We start from the raw sequence: 22238 nt of genomic DNA, 5'->3' as shown, positions 1-22238 counted from the left end.
TTGAGTTTATATAAATGTTTCTCAGCAAACTATCTCCTATTACTTTTAGTACCCATTGTTGATTCTTGCCTGATTCAATTATTACTATGATGGCTGCAATTTTTAAATTCTCTTATTTCTTTAATATTTATTAAAAAGAAATATATATTCCTACATATTTCTATCAGCTTGGATGCACAGATTGGAACACTTTATTATCGCTATTTATTTTAATGCTGAAATTGATACAGTTTTGGCCAGTAAGAACCTTCAAGCTGTTCTTGTGTTTTTTATGACAACAACTGATCATATGATGCCTTCTGCAAGACTTGGTGGTGTTTGCAAAAACTATGGGAGGCACAGAATGTCTGGTTGTCTGTATTTTTGTCATGTGAACATACTGTATCTCTTAATTCATTGAGTTCAAAAATAATCATTACCCAGTGGTATAGGGCATAATAGAAAGGTAGAATTTGAGATAAGGAATTAGTTTCTTATCAATCTCTGAAGGTGACCAATGACTACTTTTTAGTATCATTATAAACTTATGGCTTAAATATGTTTCATAGATTTCAATTCATGGCAATTATTGTCTTTATTGAAGCTCATCTTTAACCAGTGGAAGTCTCTCCAAGTTCTTGAATTTTTTGATGTAACCCTAATAATCTTTGATAGTGGCTTCTTATCTGGCATGACAAAATATTCCAGATTTATTTATATATTTCTTGTTCTAACCCTGTAATCAGCCATTTGAGACTGTATCTCAATCTCTCAAAAAATTTTCACCCCCAAGAAAAAATTAAAATGTTTTAATTAAGCTAAAATTAATATCTAATAACTAAAGTTAAAGTAATTAAATTAAATACTTAGAAATAAGATTTTTTTTCAGGTTGGGTTGAGCTTTGGAAGATCACAAACAATTGTAAGACTTTTTTCATCCCCCGTAAACCAATTTTTTCCCCTTTGGGGGCAATGTCACCCCTACTGAGAATCATGCTGTAAAATGCCCTAGTAGAAATGATATTTTAAGACCACAATCTGAGCACTAGGAATACCTCAGTGCTATAGGGCTTTTACTGAATCCTTTACTTGTTAATTACATGTGTACCTTCTTTCTTCCATGCTGAGAATCCCATAATTATTAACTTTATTCTACATTATGCCACAACAAACTCATAATAGCAATGCTAATACTACTACCACCAACATGACTACTCCAAACAATTAAAAATTTTCTCTGCATATGCTCTCCATACCCTTCCTGCCCCTCTTCCCCCTTTAAAATGATTGCACCATCTATGTTAAACACTCTGCAGGATATTATCCAGGAGAACTTCCCCAATCTAGCAAGGCAGGCCAACATTCAAATTCAGGAAATACAGAGAATGCCACAAAGATACTCCTCAAGAAGAGCAACTCCAAGACACATAATTGTCAGATTCACCAAAGTTGAAAGGAAGGGAAAAATGTTAAGGGCAGCCAGAGAGAAAGGTCGGGTTACCCACAAAGGGAAGCCCATCAGACTAACAGCTGATCTCTCGGCAGAAACTCTGCAAGCCAGAAGAGAGTGGGGGCCAATATTCGACATTCTTAAAGAAAAGAATTTTCAACCCAGAATTTCATATCCAGCGAAAGTAGGTTTCATAAGTGAAGGAGAAATAAAATACTTTACAGACAAGCAAATGCTGAGAGATTTTGAACTTACAGTCATCAATACTAAACTCTCTCCCTCTGTTTTAATAGTAATCCAGTTTTAGTTTTACAAGAACTTAATCCTTACCACTTAATCCTTACTGTACTTAATCCTTATCACTATGCCTTATGGTAATCTCTCTCTGGCCATTCAGGTTGTGTGAAGCTTGTCCTTTAGTAGATTCTAGTAGAAAAGCTCATGGGAACACTAATTCCCTGTTTTTTGTTGTTGTTGTTTTTCACATTGATATTGATTTGTCTATGCCCTAATATTTGAATGTTAGATGGGGCTGAATAACATCTTTGACTCAGTTTCTTTCTCAGAATGTCTTAGCTATGTTACCTCATTTTCTTTCTTTTCTTTTCTTTCCTTTTTTTTTTTTTTTTTTGAGACGGAGTCTCGTTCTTGTCACCCAGGGCGCAGTGCAGTGGCCCCATCTCGGCTCGCTGCAACCTCCGCTTCTCAGGTTCAAGTGATTCTCCTGCTTCAATCCCCCAAGTAGCTGGGATTATAGGCGCCTGCCACCATGCCCGGCTAATTTTTTGTATTTTTAGTAGAGATGGGTTTTCACCATGTTGGGCAGGCTGGTCTCGATCTCTTGATCTTATGATCTGTCCACCTCGGCCTCCCAAAGTGCTGGGATTAGAGGCGTGAGCCACCGCACTCAGGCTGTTACCTCATTTTCCTGTGTAAAAGGAAATGTATAAATATTGTATAAAACAATGCCTGATGATGATAATTAATGAGATGGCAATTTAGTTTTCTTTCCTCTATAAGTCACTTGTTCTTCTTTTTTTTAAATGCCTAATGGATATTTCACTTCTTCTTTAAACTCCAGAAATTCTACTAGCATATGTCTTGTTGTTAGTAATTATGAACCTTCATACGTAGTTTAGGGGATTTTTTTTTTTTCAATTGATACAGAGTCTTGCTCTGTCGCCCAGGCTGGGATGCAGTGGCATGAACATGGCTCACTTCAACCTCCACCTCCTGGGCAAGTAATCCTTCTGCCTTAGCCTCCCAAGCAGCTGGGACCGCAGGAATGAACCATCATACTTGACTAAAAAAAAATGTTTTTGTAGAGATGGGGTTTCACCGTGTTGTCCAGGATGGTCTCAAACTCCTGTGCTCAAGCAATCCTCCCAGCTCAGCCTCCCAAAGTGCTGGGCTTACAAATGTGACCCACTGTGCCCAGCTGGGAAAATTTTAAGGAAAGTTTTATTAAATTATAGTTTTTAGTAAATGTTCTCAAATCTTGCTTAGGTTTTCTTTTTTCAGGGACTCCTTTTATCAGTATGAATCGTCTTTGCTTATGTTCAATATTTACCACTTTGTCTTAAATCATTTTTAACTGTCTTCATTGCTTTTATATTTTTGTCTTAATTCCCTTTTAATTTTGAAAATAATCCTTCTTTTCATCTTATAATTCTCATAAGACATTACATACTACGTATATTTGCTTTTCTGCTCCTTCAAGTTTATTCTTCATTACTAAAATGGTTTTTAAAAAATTTATTTTGAATTATTTTTTGAGCTGTCACTTCATTTATGAGTTTTTTTGGATTCTGATGTTCTTTCATATTTTATACTATTTCTTAATATCTAATAGCTCATTTTGAAGTAGTTTGTCTGATATGTGGGCACATTTTTCTGGCATGCTTTCATTATTGGTAGTGTTTTTCTGCTTCTTAGTCTTTTTTTTTTTCTTAAGGCGTGAAATTTGACCTCAATTGTTGTCTCTCCAAATTTTTATGAGAAATTAGTTTTTCTCAACTTTTAAAATGCATGGGCCAGGATAGTATTTCTAACTTCTCATAGTTTTCCCTATTGTTGTTTTCAGGTATACCCAAGCAAGATAGTGTCTTGCTTTCTGAGATTTCCTGGCCTCTTTCCATAAGCCCCTTCTCCTCTTTTGTCTTAACACTATCCTGCTCAATTTGATATACCCCCAGGAGTTTCATCCCAATGTGGGGGTTCTGTTCTGGAAGAGAGCCCCAGCTGATCACTTCTGAAAGTTCATAGACTGCTCCATTCAATTCAAAGCTTATGAAATACTTATTTTTCTCACCTGTTTTAGATTTGGAAACTTGGCTAGTTTCTGCCTCCATTCTCAAATACGCTCTCCACGCTTTCCAGTGAATACTGGTTGGCTATTTGGAGGCTCTCCCATTCGCAGGTTCCTCACTTGCTCTGTGATTACTCTGCTTTCTCCCACACAGATTTGATACCATGCAGGTCTCTGGTGGATGTTGGTGACTTGTCCTCACACGTTTCCATTTTGAGGTTGGGAACATCTTATCTACTTTTGCTCTAAGCATTTCCATTGGTTTTTGTTTATTTGTTTGCTTGTTTGTTTTTTGGTTTTGCCATTTAGTTGCCCTTTCTTTTTCTGATGCTGGCATTTGGGAGTTTAAAAAACTATGTCACTGCTATTGCCATGATTTTTCAGAATTCATAAATTTTTTTTTTGACATTTACCATCCATCATGCAGGCTGTGGCAATATTGCTTCTTACCTGAAAATGAGAAGATACAAATGTGAGTCACAGACTTTTTTCGTAGCATGAAAACAGTATTAATCTTACCACCTTGTTTTAGAGATGAAGAAACCAAAGGCCATGTTGGTTCCTTTGTTTATTTATCAATTTATGTTCAAAGAGATCTGATAATAAGGAATGCATTTGGAATTTAATGTAGCAGGGTACTTGAAATATTTTAGGAGCTCTGTATATTTTTATTGTGCATATTCAAATCAAATAGACATTTCTCTATGCTCCTTGAATCCATGAAGTTTGTATTAAAAATGTGAAGTTATGTTCTTATTGACCATAATTCAACATATTCCACTAAGCATACAATGAAACAGTTTTTCATTATTATTTAGTTTCCTTCAAGCTGAGCTTGGAAATAAAGAGCTTTTAAGGACAAGAGGGGAAACGCTGAAATAAAAACAATAATGTAAAAGCCAGTTAATGTTTGTTTTGGGGGAGTGCATTTCTCTAACTGGAGGTTTATCACTTAAAGTTCTTCTAAGTATGGCCTGCCATATTTGTTCGTTTTAACAAAATTAAGATAATTAGAATAATGTGAGTAAGAGTTTTCACTTTTTGGTTTAGAGAGAAAAAAGTAATTTTAAAACATAAAGGCCAACTTGCTGTTTTCTTTTTATTCTTTTTGGAGAAATGTCTCTTGCTAGCGGAATTTAGGAAATGAAATAATTTATCATCATTTCAACAATAAGTTACCTGAGCCAAGATTTCAGAATGGACATAAAAATAATTTTCATATTTGTACTTTCGTTTTTTTTTTTTTGAGAGGGAGTCTTGCACTGTTGCCCAGGCTGGAGTGCAGTGGCGCTATCTCCACTCACTGCAAGCTCCGCCTCCCGGGTTCACGCCATTCTTCTGCCTCAGCCTCCTGAGTAGCTGGGACTACAGGTGCCCACCACCGCACCAGGCTAATTTTTTGTATTTTTAGTAGAGATGGGGTTTCACCATGTTAGCCAGGATGGTCTCGATGTCCTGACCTTGTGATCCGCCCGCCTCGGCCTCCCAAAGTGCTGGGATTACAGGCGTGAGCCACCGTGCCCAGCCCGTACTTGTATTCTTTAATGATGCCTACTTCCCAGTTAGGTCATTTCTATACTCTTGCTTGGTTATTACTAAGCCAAGAAAAGAGAATCTGTGCTGAGGACGTATTTATGAATTGGCACTGAAAGAATCCACATTTTCCAAGGACCAAAATCTTCAAGGAGAATTAGGAAAACTGTTGAATGACCACCCAAAGAACACCATAGTAAATAATATACAGTAAAAAGGAATAGAAGAAGAGAGACAAAAGGAAAAATACAGGGAGATGAAATTGTGGAGGTCATTGTACAGCAGATTACAACTATTGGGCAAAACTAGAATGCCATTGTGTACCTCCCTATTTCTCTTCCACAAGGGAGAAACACACACACACACACACACACCCCTGGAATGTCCTTTCAGTTTCAAAGCCACATTTAGATACAGCTTTTATATATATTTCTGAGGGAAAAATTGAGGTGGGAAAAAGGAGGGAAAGAAAATTACTGGTTATACTAGAGATAGTTTACTGGAATTTAGGGACATTTCTTAGAGTCATATTTTGGCACAATCACTATAGCTGTCATTGATCAGGTCTTCTCAACTCAGAGATGTACAGGGTTTTCAATATTTGCATTTTGTATTGCACATTGAGTTGTAATTATTTATTATATTGAAACCTTCCACAAATAATGATACTGAGGGCTTAAAAATTCTAATGTCTGTGTAGTGATAATGAATAGATTAATTATGCCACGTCTATTGAACTGTGTCACAGAAACCAAACTTGTAAAAATGCAGGCTTAAACTTTGAGATCACAAGTCTGTATCAGCAAGAGTACTTTGATTGCAGGTAACACTAAAGCTGAGGTAAGCAATAGAGGAGATTTAACGGTTTATGTAACTGGAAGTCCCGAGTTAGGGCAGACTTAAGATTGGTTTGATTCACCAATTCAAAAATGGCATGAAGGGCCCATTTTCCTACCGTTTTCCTTTTCTGCTTTCTTGGTTTCATTTTTATACTAAGGTGGAGTGCCGAAAAGGATGTTGAAACACTACAAAATGTTATGACTGCCAGCTACTCCCAGGATCACATGCTTCCTCATCCAAATCCAGACAGACAGGGAGAGAGCTGGCTTCTCAGAGCTCTCTTAGAAATGCGTCCATCAAGTATTTCTGTTATGTCTGAGAAATCATGATTTTTCTAACTTTATTTTTTTATTATTGACATTCTACCTCAAAAGTTTTTCCTTTCCTTCCCTCCTTCCTTCCTTTATTTTTTGTCTTTCTTCCTTTTTCATTTCAATATGGATTTATAGATTATTATTTTATCCAATGTATTATCATCTGCTATGATCATTATTTTAATGCTCAAACTCTCCCAGTTTTGGTCATACTTTGAGCACTTCTTACTTTCTGAAACAATGAGATGTTCTCAGCTCATTTTGTACTTTTCCTATCCTTGTCTTGGAATCAGTCATTTCTCCAAGGTAGTCCTATTCCTTTGAGTGGAGAATAGTGTTTAGAATTTAAGATCTCGGCAGCCACATGTGCTTGTTGCTACTGAGTTGTTTTTAAATCTAGGCCCTCTGTCAGAAGGTGGAGGGAGGGAGGAGGGAGAGGACCAGAAAAAATAACTAATGGGTACTAAGCTTAATACCTGAGTGAGAAAATAATCTGTATCACAAACCCCCATGACATAAGTTTACCTATATAACAAACCTACACATGTACCCCTCAACTTAAATAAAACTTAAAAAAATTCTAGGCCCTCTTAGAAACTTAGATAAGAAACACACACACTCACACTCACATAATTTCTTAAAAGATTGATGATATCTTAAGAGGTTTCAGGGTCAATTTGCTATTTAATTGTAGTTGAAAATGAAAGGCAGTTTATTGATCTTATGATTCTAGTTTGGCAAAATATATGTAAAATGAACCATTAAATACCTTTAACCAAGAATAGAATTTGAGCCCCTCAAATGATGTGTCTGCACTTAAAAACTCAACAAATGATCTATTTGTAACCTACGGTCACTAAAGAACTAAAGATTAGACCTGGGCCATTGATGTTAACCAATAAAAACAAAGCTTTGTCTATATCTATATATCTATGTGTGTATCTATTTTGGTATGTGACCGTGAAATAGATTTGAAGTTATCATGTCCATTTTACAGACAGGAAATCAGAGAAGACCCTTAGAGTTTTAGTTACAGTCTTACTAGGATATGCTTTCTGATCATTAGTTCAACTTGTGTTTCAGTCTTTGCTGCTTTGTGAACAATGCAATTTTATGGGACAACCCCATCATTTTAAGCAGTGAATACCTTTTACACGCTTTCTTTTGGTAACTGCAAATGTCTTGTCAAGGAGTCTAGCTCACTGAGGCTTTCAGAGGCTAGTCAGTATACAAAGTTGTAAAAAAAAATTTGAATCCTGAAATTTAGGAGGCTATATGCATCTTCTTGATATGTACCTCAACAGTGTTTGTCAAGCTTAGGGTCTTCTGCATGGAGTTAGGAAGGTTTCTTAGCTTTCTTTCCAGGAACACTTTCTGGTTACTCATTGGCCTAATTCATAATTGTGTGTTCCAATTTTAAGCTATACGTCGTGCTTGGTATCAAGTCATAGGACATGCCCTGTGGTGTTGAAATTTGTTAGGAAGTTAGATACGTGGTTCTGTGGAAGTAAGAAATGGCATATATGAGTGATACAATTAATCACAGACGCATAGGCTTCCTTTCTGAGAGAATTTAAAAGATTTTTAAATCCACAGGTACTCCTCTTTCAATAAAGAATCAGTTCAGGATAAAGTTGTAGAAGAATTTCTTCACTCCCTGTGGAGCAGATTTAGACAGCCTACCAGGGGCAAAGTTGGCTTCCTGTATAAAAGGGAAAACATTTTTCAAAGTCTTGTATTTAGATCTTAAGGATTACCCAGTTGACCTAATGCTAAATGACAAGTTAATGGGTGCAGCACACCAGCATGGCACATGTATACATGTGTGACTGACCTGCACATTGTGCACATGTACCCTAAAACTTAAAGTATAATAAAAAAAAAAGGATTACCGAGTTGAAACTTCTTAATTAAAAGCAGGAAGCAAATAATGTGCTAAAGGGTGGTAGAGAGATCCAGGAGATATAAGAAAGAGTGGATATTTATAGCTTTCTTTATAAAAGAAAACGTGTAAACTACTTGAACCCTCTTAAAACACTTCAATCTAATTAACTCTCACCATTATATTTCAGTGAGATTAATTTAGAAATATTCTTAAGTTCTATATTCAAAAGAAGAAGGAAAAAAATCCATAAATTATGGTTGACTTGTGTGTTAACTGAATTCATTTAGGGTGACTCTGTTTAGTAAGTATACATTACATCTCTAACAGGTACTAGTCACAAGACATTGAAATTTTTTTATTTTAATTTTTGTGGGTACATAGTAGGTGTATATGTTTATGGGGTACATGAGATATTTTGATACAGGCATGCAATGCATAATAATCACATCATGTAAAATGGGGTATCCATCCCTAAAGTATTTATCCTTTGTGTTACGAACTACCCAATTATACTTTAGTTATTTTGAAATGTACAATTAACTATTCTTGATTAGTCACCCATTGTGCTATCAAATACTGTCTTACTGTGTCTGTTTTTTTAATACCCATGAACCATTCTCACTTACGCCCCCAACGCCCCCAATACCCTTCCCAGTCTTTGAAAACCACCCTTTTGCTCCCTATCTTCATGAGTTCAATTGTTTTGATTTTTAGATCCTGCAAATAAGTGAGAACATGTGATGTTTGTTTTTCTATGTCTGGTTTATTTCACTTAAAATAGTGATTTCCAGTTTAGTGATCCATGTTATCGCAAATGACAGCATCTCATTTTTCTTTATGACTGGATAGCACTCTTTTGTATATAAGTACCACATTTTCTTTATGCATTCATCTGTTGATGGAAACATAGATTACTTCCAAATCTTAGCTCTTGTAAACAGTGCTGAAACAAACATAGGAGTGCAGATACCTCTTTGATATACTTATTTTTCTTTCCTCTAAGATATACCAAACTTCCTTTGAGCTGGAACATATGGCAGCTCTATTTTTAGTTTTTCAGAACCTTCAAATTTTTCTCCATAGTGGTTGTACTAACTTAAATTCTTACAAAACAGTGTGCAAGGGTTCCCTTTACTTCACATCCTTGCCAGAGTTTGTTATTGCCTGTCTTTTGGATATAAGACGTTTTTACTGAGGTGAGATGATTGCTCATTGTAGTTTTGATTTGCATTTCTGTAATCAATAATGTTGAGCACCTTTTCATATATCTGTTTGCCATTTGTATGTTTTCTTTTGAGTTATGTCTATTTAAATATTTTTTGCCCATTTTAAAATCAAATTATTAGATTTTTTCCTATAGTTGTTTGAGTTCCTTATATATTCTGGTTATTAATCCCTTGTCAGACGAGTAGTATGCAGACATTTTCTCCCATTCTGTGGGTTGTCTCTTCGCTTGGCTGATCATTTCTTTTGTTGTGCAGAAGCTTTTTAACTTGATATGATCCCATTTGTCTGTTTTTGGTTTAGTTGTCTGTGTTATGGGATTTTGCTTAAGAAAGTTTTGCCCAGAGCAATGCCCTGGAGAGTTTCCCTATGTTTTCTTATAGTAGTTTCATACTTTGAGGTCTTAGATTTAAGTCTTTAATCTGTTTTGATTTGATTTTTGTATATGGAAAGAGACAGGGGTGTAGCTTCATTCTTCTGCACATGGATATCCAGTTTTCCCAGCATAACTTATTGAAGAGATTGTCTGTTCCTTGGTGTATATTCTTAGGACCTTTGTTGAAAATGAATTCACTGTCTGTGGATTTGTTTCTGGTTTCTCTATTCTGTTCCATTGTTCTATGTGTCTGTTTTTATGCAAGTACCATGCTGTTTTGGTTACTATAGCTCTGTGGTATAATTTGAAGCCAGGTAATGTGATTTCTCCAGTTCTTTTTGTTTAGGGTAGCCTTGGCTATTCTGTCTCCTTTGTGGTTTCATAAAATTTTATGATTTTCTTTTCTATTTCTGTGAAGAATGCCATTGACATTTTGATAGGGATTGCATTAAGTGTGTAGATTGCTTTGGGTAGTATGGACATTTTAACAATATCGATTCTTCTTATCCATGAACATGGAATATCTATCCATTTTTTGGTGTTCTCTTCAATTTTTTTCATCAGTGTTTTATAGTTTTTATTGCAGAGATCTTTGATTTCTTTGGTCGAGTTGATTCCTATGTAATTTTATTTGTGACTATTGTAAATGGAATTACTTTTTAAATTTTTCAGATTTTCACTGTTAGCATATAGAAATGCTACTGATTTTTGTATGTTGATTTTGTATGCTTCAACTTTACTGAATTTGGCAGTTCTAATAGTATTTTGTTGGTGTCTTTAGATTTTAATATAAGATTATATCATCTTCAAACAAAGACAGTTTAACTTCTTCCTTTCCAATTTGGATGCTCTTTATGTCTTTCTCTTGTCTGATTGCTTTAGCTAGGACTTCTAGTACAATGCTAAATAACAGTGATGAAAGTAGACATCCTTGGCTGGGTGCGGTGGCTCACACCTAAAATCCTAGCACTTTGGGAGGCTGAGGCATGCAGATCACAAGGTCAGGAATTTGAGACTAGCTTGGCCAACATGGTGAAACCCTGTCTCTACTAAAAGTTAGCCAGGCGTGGCGGTGCATGCCTATAGTCCCAGCTACTCAGAAAGCTAAGGCAGGAGAATCGCTTGAACCTGCTGGGAAGTGGAGGTTGCAGTGAGCTGAGATTGTGCCACTGCGCTCCAGCCTGGGTGACAGAATGAGAGACTGTCTCAAAAAAAAAAAAAAAAAAAGAAAGTGGACATCCTTGTCATGTTCCAGATCTTAGAGGAAAGGCTTTCACTTTTCCCCCATTTAATATGATACAAACTGTGAGCCTGTTGTATATGGCTTTTATTATATTGAGGTATGTTCCTTCTATACTCAATTTTTGGGAAGTTTTTATTATGAAGGAATGTTGAATTTTATCAAATGCTTTTTCAGCATCAATTGAAATGATCATATGGTTTTCATCTTTCATTCTGTTAATATGTATTATAGTGATTGATTAGCATATATTGAACCATCCTTGCATCCCAGGGATAAATCTCACTTGGCCGTGATGAATGATCTTTTTAACGTACTGATGAATTTGGTTTGCTAGTATTTTGTTGATACAGGTCGGTATCACAATATTCATCAGAAATAGGGGCCTGTACTTGTTTTTCTTTGATGTGTATTTTTCTGGTTTTGGTATTAGAGTAATACTGGCCTTGTAGAATAAGTTTGGAAGTATTCTCTCCTCCTGTATTTTTCAGAATAGTTTGAAAAGGATTGGTATTAGTTCTTCAAATGTTTGGTAGATTTCAGCAGTGAAGCCATTGGGTCTTGGGCTTTTCTCTGTGGGGAGACTTTTAAATTATGACTTTGATCTTGTTACTTGTTATTGGTCTGTTCAGGTTTTGGATTTCTTCCTGGTTCAATTTTGGTGGGTTGTATGTGTCTAGGAATTTGTCCATTTCTTCTAGATTTTCCAATTCATTGGCATATAGTTGTTCATATTATCCACAAATGATCCTTTGCATTTCCGTGGTTTCAGTTGTAATGTCTCCATCTCTGATTTTATTTATTTGGATCTTCTCTCTTTTTTTCTTAGTCTGGCTAAAGATTTGTCAATTTTAACTTTTCAAAAAACCAACTTTTTGCTTTTTGTATTGTTATCTTCATTTCAAATTTATTTATTTCTGCTCTGATCTTTATTATTTCTTCTGCTAAATTTGGATTTCATTTGCACTTATTTTTCTAGTTTTTTAAAGATGAATCATTAAGAAGGTTGTCTTCTTTTTTGATGTAGTCACTTATAGCTATAAATTTCCCTCTTAGTACTCCTTTTGCTGTATCCCGTAGGTTTTGTCTTCTTGTTTCCATTATCATTTGTTTCAATAAATTTTCGGTTTCCTTAGTTTTCTCATTGATCTCCAGGTCATTCAGAAGCGTATTGTTTAATTTCTGTGTATTTGTATAGTTTCAAAAAATCCTTGTTACTGATTTCTAGTTTTATTTCATGTAGTCAGAGGAAATGCTTGATTTATTTCAATTTTTTTGAAAGTTTTGAGACTTGTTTTGTGACCTAACCCTTGATCTATCCTTGAGAATAACCCATGTGCTGAGGAAAGGAATGTGTATTCTGCAGTTATTGAATGAATTATTCTATACATATCTATTAGGTCCATTTCTATAATGCAGATGAAGTTCAATGTTTCTTTGTTGTTTTTCTGTCTGGAAAATCTGTTTATTGATGAAAGTGAGATTATTGAAGTCTCCAGCTATTATTGTATTGGTATCTCTCTCCTTAGCTCTAATAATATTTGCCTTATATATCTGGGTGTTCCAGTGTTGGGTGCATATATATTTAAAATTGTCATATCCTCTTGCTGAAATAACCCCTTTTTCATTATATAATGGCCGTTTTTTGGTCTCTTCTTATAGTCTTAAAATCTATTTTAGCTGATAAAAGTATAGCTACTCCTGCTCTCTTTTGGTTTCCATTGGCATGGAATATCTTTTTCCATTCCTTTATTTTCAGTTTATGTGTGTCTTTATAGGTGAAATATGTTTTTTGTAGGCAAAAGATGATTGGGTTGTCATTGTCTTTTTTTAATCCAGTCATCCACTCTGTCTTTTGATTGGAGAGTTTAGTCCATTTACATTGAATGTCATTATTGATAAGACTGATTCCTGCCATTTTGTTATTTATTCTCTGGTTGTTTTGTGGTCTTTTCCTTTATTTTTTCTTTCTTGTCTTCCTTTATCTCTGGTGATATTATTTAGTTTCTTGCTTTTTATTTTTTCTGTATTCGTTGTATGTTAGTTTCAGGTTACCAAGATGTTTGCAAATACTGTCTTACAACTCAGTATTTTAAGTTGATAACAATGCTGTTTGCATAAACAAACAAGCAAAAAGAAAACTAATAAAGACTCCATACCTTAACTTTTTTCCCTTACTTTTAAACTTTTTATTGTTTCTATTTATATCATTGTACTGTCTACATCTTGAAAAGTTATTGTAGTTATTACTTTTGGTTTATTGTTTGGTCTTTCTACTTAGGAGAAGTTTACACACCACAGTTACAGTGTTATAATTTTCTGTGTACTTACTATTACCAGTGAGTTTTGTACCTTCAGATGATTCCTTGTTGCTCATTAATATTCTTTTCTTCTGGGTTGAAGATTTCCTTTGAGCATTTCTTGTAAGACTGGTTTGGTGTTGATGAAATCCCTCTGCTTTTTTTGTGGAAAGTCTTTATTTCTCTGTCATGTTTGAAGGATATTTTTACCAGATATACTATCCTAGAATAAAAGTTTTTTTTTTCCTTCATTGCTTTAATATTGTCATGCCACACTCTCCTGGCCTGTAAGGTTTCCACTGAAAAGTCTGTTGATAGATGTATTGGAGCTCCATTGTGTGTTATTTCTTTTCTCTAGTTGCTTTTAGGATCCTTTCTTTATCCTTAACCTTTTGGAGTTTGATTATTAAATGCCTTGAGACAGTCTTCTTTGCATTAAATCTACTTGGTGTTCTATAACCTTCTTGTACTTGGGTATTGATATCTTTCTCTAGGTTTGGGAAGTTCTCTGTCATACATTTGAATTAACTTTCTACCCCTATCTCTATCACCTCTTTAAAGCCAATAACTCTTAGATTTGCCCTTCTGAAGCTATCATCTAGATCCCATAGGTGGGATTCATTGTTTCTTAGTCTCTTTTCTTTTGTGTTCTCTGACTGTGTATTTTCAACTAGCCTGTCTTCACCCTCACTAATTCTTTCTTCTGCTTGATTACTTCTATTAAAAGACTCTGATGCATTCTTCAGTATGCTAATTGCATTTTTCAGCTCCAAAATTTCTTGTTGATTCTTTTGAATTATTTCAGTTGCTAATTGCATTTTTCACCTCCAAAATTTCTTCTTAATTCTTTTGAATTACTTCAATCTGCTTGTTAAATTTATGATAGAATTCTGAGTTCCTTCTCTGAGATATCTTGAATTTCTTTGTGTTTCCCCAAAATAGCTACTTTGAATTTTTTTTTCTGAAAGGTCATATATCTTTGTCCAAAATTGGTCCCTGGTGCCTTACTTAGTTCATTTGGTGAGGTCATGTTTTCCTGGATGGTGTTGATGCTTGTAGATGTTCTTTGATGTCTAGGCATTTAAGAATTAGGCATTCATTGTAGTCCTCTCAGTCTGGGCCTGTTTGTACCCGCCCTTCTTGGAAGGCTTTTCAGATATTCAAAAGAACTTGGGTTTTATTCCAAAAGCAATGGCAACAAAAGCCAAAACTGAGAAATGGGATCTAATTAAACTAAAGAGTTTCTGCGCAGAAAAAGAAAGTACCATCAGAGTGAACAGGCAATCTACAGAATGGGAGAACATTTTTACTATCTACCCATCTGACAAAGGGCTAATACCCAGAATCTACAGAGAACTTAAACAAATTTACAAGAAAACATCAAACAACCCCATCAAAAAGTGGGCAAAAGTTATGAACAGACACTTCTCAAAAGAAGACATTTATGCAGCCAACAGACACATAAAAAAATGCTCATCATCACTGGTCATCAGAGAAATGCAAATCAAAACCACAATGAGATACCACCTCACACCAGTTAGAATGGTGATCATTAAAAAGTCAGGAAACAACAGGTGCTGGAGAGGATGTGGAGAAATAGAAACACTTTTACACTGTTGGTGGGACCGTAAACTAGTTCAGACATTGTGGAAGACAGTGTGGCGATTTCTCAAGGATCTAGAACTAGAAATACCATTTGACCCAGCCATCCCATTACTGGGTATATACCCAAAGGATTATAAACCATGCTGCTATAAAGGCACATGCACATGTATGTTTATTGTGGCACTATTCACAATAGCAAAGACTTGGAACCAACCCAAATGCCCATCAATGATAGACTGGATTAAGAAAATGTGGCACATATACACCATGGAATACTATGCAGCCATAAAAAAGGATGAGTTCATGTCCTTTGCAGGGACATGGATGAAGCTGGAAGCCATCATTCTCAGCAAACTGTCACAAGGACAAAAACCAAACACCGCATGTTCTCATGCATAGGTGGGAATTGAACAATGAGAACACTTGGACACAGGAAGAGGAACATCACACACCAGGGCCTGTTGTGGGGTTGGGGGGAGGGGGAGGGATAGCATTAGGAGATATACCTAATGTAAATGACAAGTTAATGGATGCAGCACGCCAACATGGCACATGTATACATATGTAACTAACCTGCACATTGTGCACATGTACCCTAGAACTTAAAGTATAATAATAATAAATTATTTATGTTAACTTTATGTATTTATTTATTTATTGAGATAAAGTCTTACTTTGTCACCCAGGCTGGAGGGCAGTGGTATGATCTCAGCTCACTGCAACCTCTGCCTCCCAGGCTCAAGTGATCCTCCTGCCTCAGTCTTCTGAGTAGTAGGGAACACAGGCACATGCCACCATGCCTAACTAATTTTTGTATTTTTTGTGGAGAATAGGTTTTGTTATGTTGTCCAGGCTGGTTTTAAACTTCTGGACTCAAATGACCTGCCTGCTTCAGCCTCCGAAAGTGCTGGGATTACAGACATGAGCCACAGTGCCTGGCCTGATTTTTGGTTCTTATGAAGGTGATTTGTTTGGTGTAGACAGTTGTTGGCATCCTTGCAGGAGAGTGGGGGACACTCAGTGGAAGCCTTTTATTCCACCGTCTTGCTCTGCCCCCAAAAGATACTTTTAGAAGTAGAGGTCTTGCATTTTTATGTTTTATTCCTTTTCATTTTTATTCCACTGTGAATGAGAAGTGATTGGCTGTATGTAACTTAGAGCAATTCATTATACTTCATTCTGTTTATTATATACACAAAGAATATTTCTTCTGTGGGCACTGCCTCAAATGTCTGATGGTTCTATAGATGACATTTCTTTACATTGAAAATATTGTTTAGTGGTTTTCTGAAAGAGTTCTGTCTGGTCATCTAAACTTTGGCTGAAAAGGTAAAGCATATGTACAGAGAATTTTACTACTAAATATTGTTATTGTAAAGATTTATTATTCTATATGAGAAAGTAAGAAACTGTTGTATCCCCCTTATTTTTTAAAGTTAGATTTTCTCAAAGCTCCCATCCTAGTAGATTGCACAGAAATTCTATCTCAATTATTAATAAGGCTCTTTCCCTACCACCCAAATCACCAAAATGTCCTGGGGGTGCACCACAATCTACAACATTATGTTCCTCTGGTCTTTAATCTTCACTGCTCCTTTCCTCAGCCACATAGTAGCATTGTCATTTCTGTGCCAAGACAGGGCATATAATCTTTCCCCAAGGCACTCAGGGATATGATTCTTAATATTCTATGCTCATGTCTTTTCTACAGTTCACTTTTAAGATATGTCAGAAAGCAAGTCACTTTTTGGGGAGCGAATGCCGTCAGCACATCTCTGTTGCAATAAACTATGGTTCTCCCACTCTTCACGAGAAGCTGTCCTACTTCCTTTTCCCCTACATCAAGTCCTCATCTCCCTCTTCTCTTTATCTGGAATGACCTAGTAATCTTTTTTATGTCTTTAAGTATTTGAACATAAAAGCCAGGGAGGGATATTATCTCAATAGTTTCTGTTTTATATTTGAACATACCTCACTTTTGAGGCAAGGCAAGGGAAAACATAAGCTTAGAAACCTGCTTGGGATGGAGGGAGAAAATTTCTATGGATGGGAGAACAAAAAAAATTGATATTTTGATAGGCTATTCAGCCTCATATTATTTTTCACTCCTTGAAAGAAAAATAAAAGACATAATGATATTTAATGTTTAACTTTTAGTAAGCACTCTCTCAAAATATTTTAGGAATCTAAAATAGCTTTGTTGTAGTCAATGTGTCCTGAGCAGAAGAAAGTTCTTACTTATGTAACTTCTTTTCTAAAGAAAGCTAGAGAAGTTGAGCAAATAAATCAGCCCAAGGTTAGAAGTAAGAGAGTGAGAGGAAGCCTCCTCTTCATGATGTGTGGGCTTGTTGGAGCAGACCTGCCTTCTGGAGAGGACCTTAGTAGGACTAGGGGTGAGATTAGGTGGACACCAGAAAAGTATAACACTTAATCCCAGACCTGAACTACTGGGTTGGCTATTTCTCCATATTATTTTGGTAATTCCTCTGGCTCTCTATCAACATGAATCTGTAGGAAGTGATATCCACGGAAATCCCAAGAAAGAATCTACCCCTCAAAGGAATTTAAGGACCTTATGAGACGACCATTTAAAAAAATCAGATGATTTATATTATGTATATGAAGTCTGTAGGAGGTGACTATTATCTAAATAAGGCCTGAAACTATAAAAATTCTAGAAGATCACATCAGAAAAAACCTTCTAGACATTGGCTTAGGCAAAGATTTCATGACCAAGAACCCAAAGCAAATACAACAAAAACAAAGATAAATGGGTGGGACTTAATTAAACTAAAGAACTTCTGCACAGCAAAAGGAACAGTCAGCAGAGTAAACAGACAACCTACAGAGAGGGAGAAAATATTCACAATCTATACATCCAACAAAGGACTAATATCCAGAATCTACAAGGAACTCAAACAAATCAGCACAAATAAAGCAAATAATCCCATCAAAAAGCGGGCTAAGGACATGAATAGACAATTCACAAAAATAAGATATACAAATGGCCAACAAACGTATGAAAAAATTATCAACATCACTAATAATCAGGGAAATGCAAATCAAAACCACAATGTGATACCATCTTACTCCCGCAAGGATGGCCCTTATCAAAAAATAAAAGAAAAAATAAATGTTGGCATAGACGTGGTGAAAAGGGAACACTTCTACACTGCTGGTAGAAATATAAACTAGTACAACCACTATGGAAAACAGTGTGGAGATTCCTTAAAGAACTAAAAGGACTACTATTTGATCCAGCAATCCCACTACTGGATATCTGCTCGGAGGAAAAGCCATTATACAAAAAACATACTTGCACATGCATGTTTATAGCAGCACAATTCACAATTGCAACATTGTGGAACCAGCCCAAATGCCCTTCAATCAACAAGTAAAGAAACTGTGGTGTGTATATATACAGGTATGTGATGGAATACTACTCAGCCATAAAAAGGAATAAATTAATGGCATTTGCAGCAGCCTGGGTGGGATTGGAGACTATTATTCTAAGTGAAGTAACTCAGGAATGGAAAACCAAAAATCATATGTTCTCACTCATAAGTGGGACCTAAGCTATGAGGATGTAAAGGCATAAGAATGATACAATGGACTTTGTGGACTCAGTGGGAAAGAGTGGGAAGGGGGTGAGGGATAACAGACTACAAATTGGGTTCAGTATATACTGTTCAGGGGTTGAGTGCACTAAAATCTCTCACAAAGCACCACTAAAGAACTTATGTGACCAAATACCACCTGTTTCCCCCAAAAACCTATAGAAATAGAAAAAAAAATATTGGGTGAATCACCTGAGTTCAGGAGTTTGAGACCAGCCTGGCCAACATGGTGAAACTCTGTCTTTACTGAAAATGCAAAAATTAGCCAGGCATGGTGGCATGTACCTATAATCCAACCTACTCGGGAGGCTGAGACAGAATTGCTTGAACCCGGGAGGTGAAGTTTGCAGTGAGCCGAGATCGTGCCATTATAGTCCAGCCTGGGTGACAAGAGTGAGACTCAGTCTCTAAATAAATAAATAACCACAAATGAATAAAATATGAAGAATTAAATTTTTGCTTTAGTTCTAAGTGTTTTTTTGACATACCGTGCTACTACTTCATTGCAAAGCTAGAGAAATAAAGAAATGGGGTTAATAATTTTCTTTTGATTTCTAATTTTCATTTTTACAGAAAGGCATGAAAATCTTTGAATAAAATCTAAGACCCAAAGTGTAGAGATTGTTTACACACATGTAAAAGGAAAATACTACCACATACGTAGAGAAGGAGAACATAATTTCATTTTCTCTGTAAATATCTTGAAGAATGTATATTATTTAAATAATGAATTCTGCTTACTGATTTTTTTCTTTTTTTTTGAGGGGGATGGAGACTTGCTCTGTCACCCAGGCTGGAGTGCAGTGGCGTGATCTCAGCTTACTGCAAACTCGGCCTCCTGGGTTCAAGCGATTCTCCTGCCTCAGCCTCCCAAGTAGCTGGGATTACAGGCATGTACCAACATGCCCCGCTAATTTTTATATTTTTAGTAGAGACGGGGTTTCACCATGTTGGCCAGGCTGGTCTCAAACTCCTGACCACAGGTGATCTGCCCACCTCAGCCTCCCAAAGTGTGCTTACTGATTTTGTGTTCAGTAAGGCCCGTTGGGCCTTCTTAGTGAGATAGGATTCCAGCTTTGCCTACTAGGTAAAACACAGCTGCTCTGCTTATCACAAGGCAGAGTGTGTTTACATCCCAAGTCTTGTGATTTGATGATGCAGCCGGTTCAGTACCATTCTGATGTTGCCAACTAGTTGCTTTACATGATTATCCTACTTTAAAATACAAAACTGGAACTGGAACTTTAAGAAGTCTTGAATTCATTGATTTCCTTGAAATATCTTGTAGTACCTTTTAAAATATACAGTTGTCTCAATCTCATTGAATCAGAACCTCCTGTTAGTAGAACCCAGGAACCCTCTGGTCTTGTCAGCCACTTCTCTTTCAGAAATGATACCATCTAAACCATCTGCAAACCACTTAGTAAAGTGATAGGTGTGGGGGAATTCTAGCTTAACTTTTTATTAATCTTTAATTAGATTTAAAATGTGTAATCAGAGAATTCTGAAAAGGGAAAACAGCCTCAAAATAAAGACAATTGAATTTTAAAGGTTTTCTATTTGCCAACTTGTTTTCATTTGGCACAGAAGATCTTGAAGTATTAAGATGCTCTGTGAAGTCATTTATGACTAATTAGAATAGAACTGCTGTCGTCAATTGCATATTCTCTTAAACTGCCAGCCACTCACTGAGATTGAATGTGAACTTATCCTTCTGTTTGTAATATTTAATGGACTTTTTGGTATTAAACAGTACAAAACATCCATTAATTTAGATGAGTCAATTCTAAACAGTATTTATCGGTCTACGTTGGCATCTCTGACGTCAAGATCTTTTTTTTTCTGTTTAATTTTCTTTGAATAAGAATTTGGTAAAACGAAGTACAGGATGAAGATAAAGATTGACAGTGTCTTTTTATAGAATAAATAAGGACTTCTTTCATAGCAAAATAGTCTAACTTTAAAAATTAAAGATTTTCTAAAATGGGCAAATTATTATGATGTTGATTTTTTTCCCTTTAAGTGAATAATCAAGTCAGAAGAGTTACTTCATGTAGTTTTACCTTTTTGAACTCTATAAATGGAATCATTCTGTGTGCTTCTGTGAGTGCCTCCTACTGCTCAACAATGTTTTTGCGATTTTTCTCTATTCATGCTCTTTGTATATTGTTTATTCATTTTCTTTGACGTGGATATTTCAGAGTATAAATATGCAAGTTTATTTATCTGTTCTATTGATGGATATTTAGGTTATTTTCAATTTTCTTTTGTTACAAACACTATTGCTATGAACATCCTTTTAAAAACACTGTATTGATATATAATTTACACACCATAAAGCTCATTAATTTACAGCATACATAAAGCTCAATGGTTTTTAGTGTTTTTACAAAGGTGTACGACTATCATCAAAATCTAAGTTTACAACATATCATCAGCCTTACCAATTAGCAGTCACTCCTTCTTCTCAACCTTGTTTCCCCCGTACCTGGAAACCACAAATCTACTTTCCATCTGTATAGATTTTCATATTCTGGATATTATACATTAACGGGATCATATAATACGTGGCCTTTTGAGTTTGGCTTCTTTCACTTAGCATGATGTTTTCAAGGTCCATACGTGTTGTGTGTGTCAGTAATTCATTCTTTTTTGTTGACAAATGGTATTTAGTTGTATGGATACACCACATTCTGTTCATTCTTTCGTAGGTTGATGGACATTTGGGTTGTTTCCACTTTCTGGTTGTTATAAATAATGCTGCTATTCAGGTACAAGTGTTTGTGTGGACTTAAGTTTTCATACGTTTCATATGAAGATAACTATTAGTGAAATTGCTTGGTTTTGTTGTAACTCTGTGTATAACATTTTGAGGAACTTATAAATTGTTTGACAAAGTGGCTGTAACTTTTAGATTCTTATTAGCAATATATGGGAGTTCCAATATCTCTACATCCTTGCCAACACTTGTTATTGTATGCTTTCTTGATCATAGCCATCCTCATGGTATGAACTGGTATCTCATTATGATTTTGATTTGCATTTCCATAATGACTAATTATGTTGACCTTCATGTCCTTATTTGTCATTCATACATCTTCTTTGGAGAAATGTCTGTTAAAATCTTTTGCCCATTTTATGATTTGACTGTCTTTGTATTGTTGAATTGTAAGAATTCTTTATTCTGCATGTAAGTTCCTTATAAGATATATAATTTGAAAATACCTTCTCTCATTTTGTGGGTTGGCATTTCACTTCCTTGGGGTGTCTTTTGAAGCACAACCTTTTTTAATTTTGATAAAGTCCAGTTTATTTTTGTTTCCTTTCTTGGGCTTTGACACTAACGAGTTGCACCTAAGAAACCATTGCCTAATTTGAAGTCCCCAAAAGATGTATACTGGCATTTTGTTCTGATATCTTTATAGGTTTAGCTCTTACATTTAGGTCTTTGATTTATTTTTGAGTTAATTTTTATATGTGATGTGTGACAGGGGTCCGACTTCATTCTTTTACATGTGGATGTTTGTTGCCCCAGCACCATTTGTTGAAAACTTCTTTCTCTCTTGA

This window comes from Pan paniscus, chromosome 4, assembly GCF_029289425.2.
Source record: "Pan paniscus chromosome 4, NHGRI_mPanPan1-v2.0_pri, whole genome shotgun sequence".
Lineage (NCBI taxonomy): Eukaryota > Metazoa > Chordata > Mammalia > Primates > Hominidae > Pan > Pan paniscus.
This window is presented reverse-complemented; position numbering follows the sequence as displayed.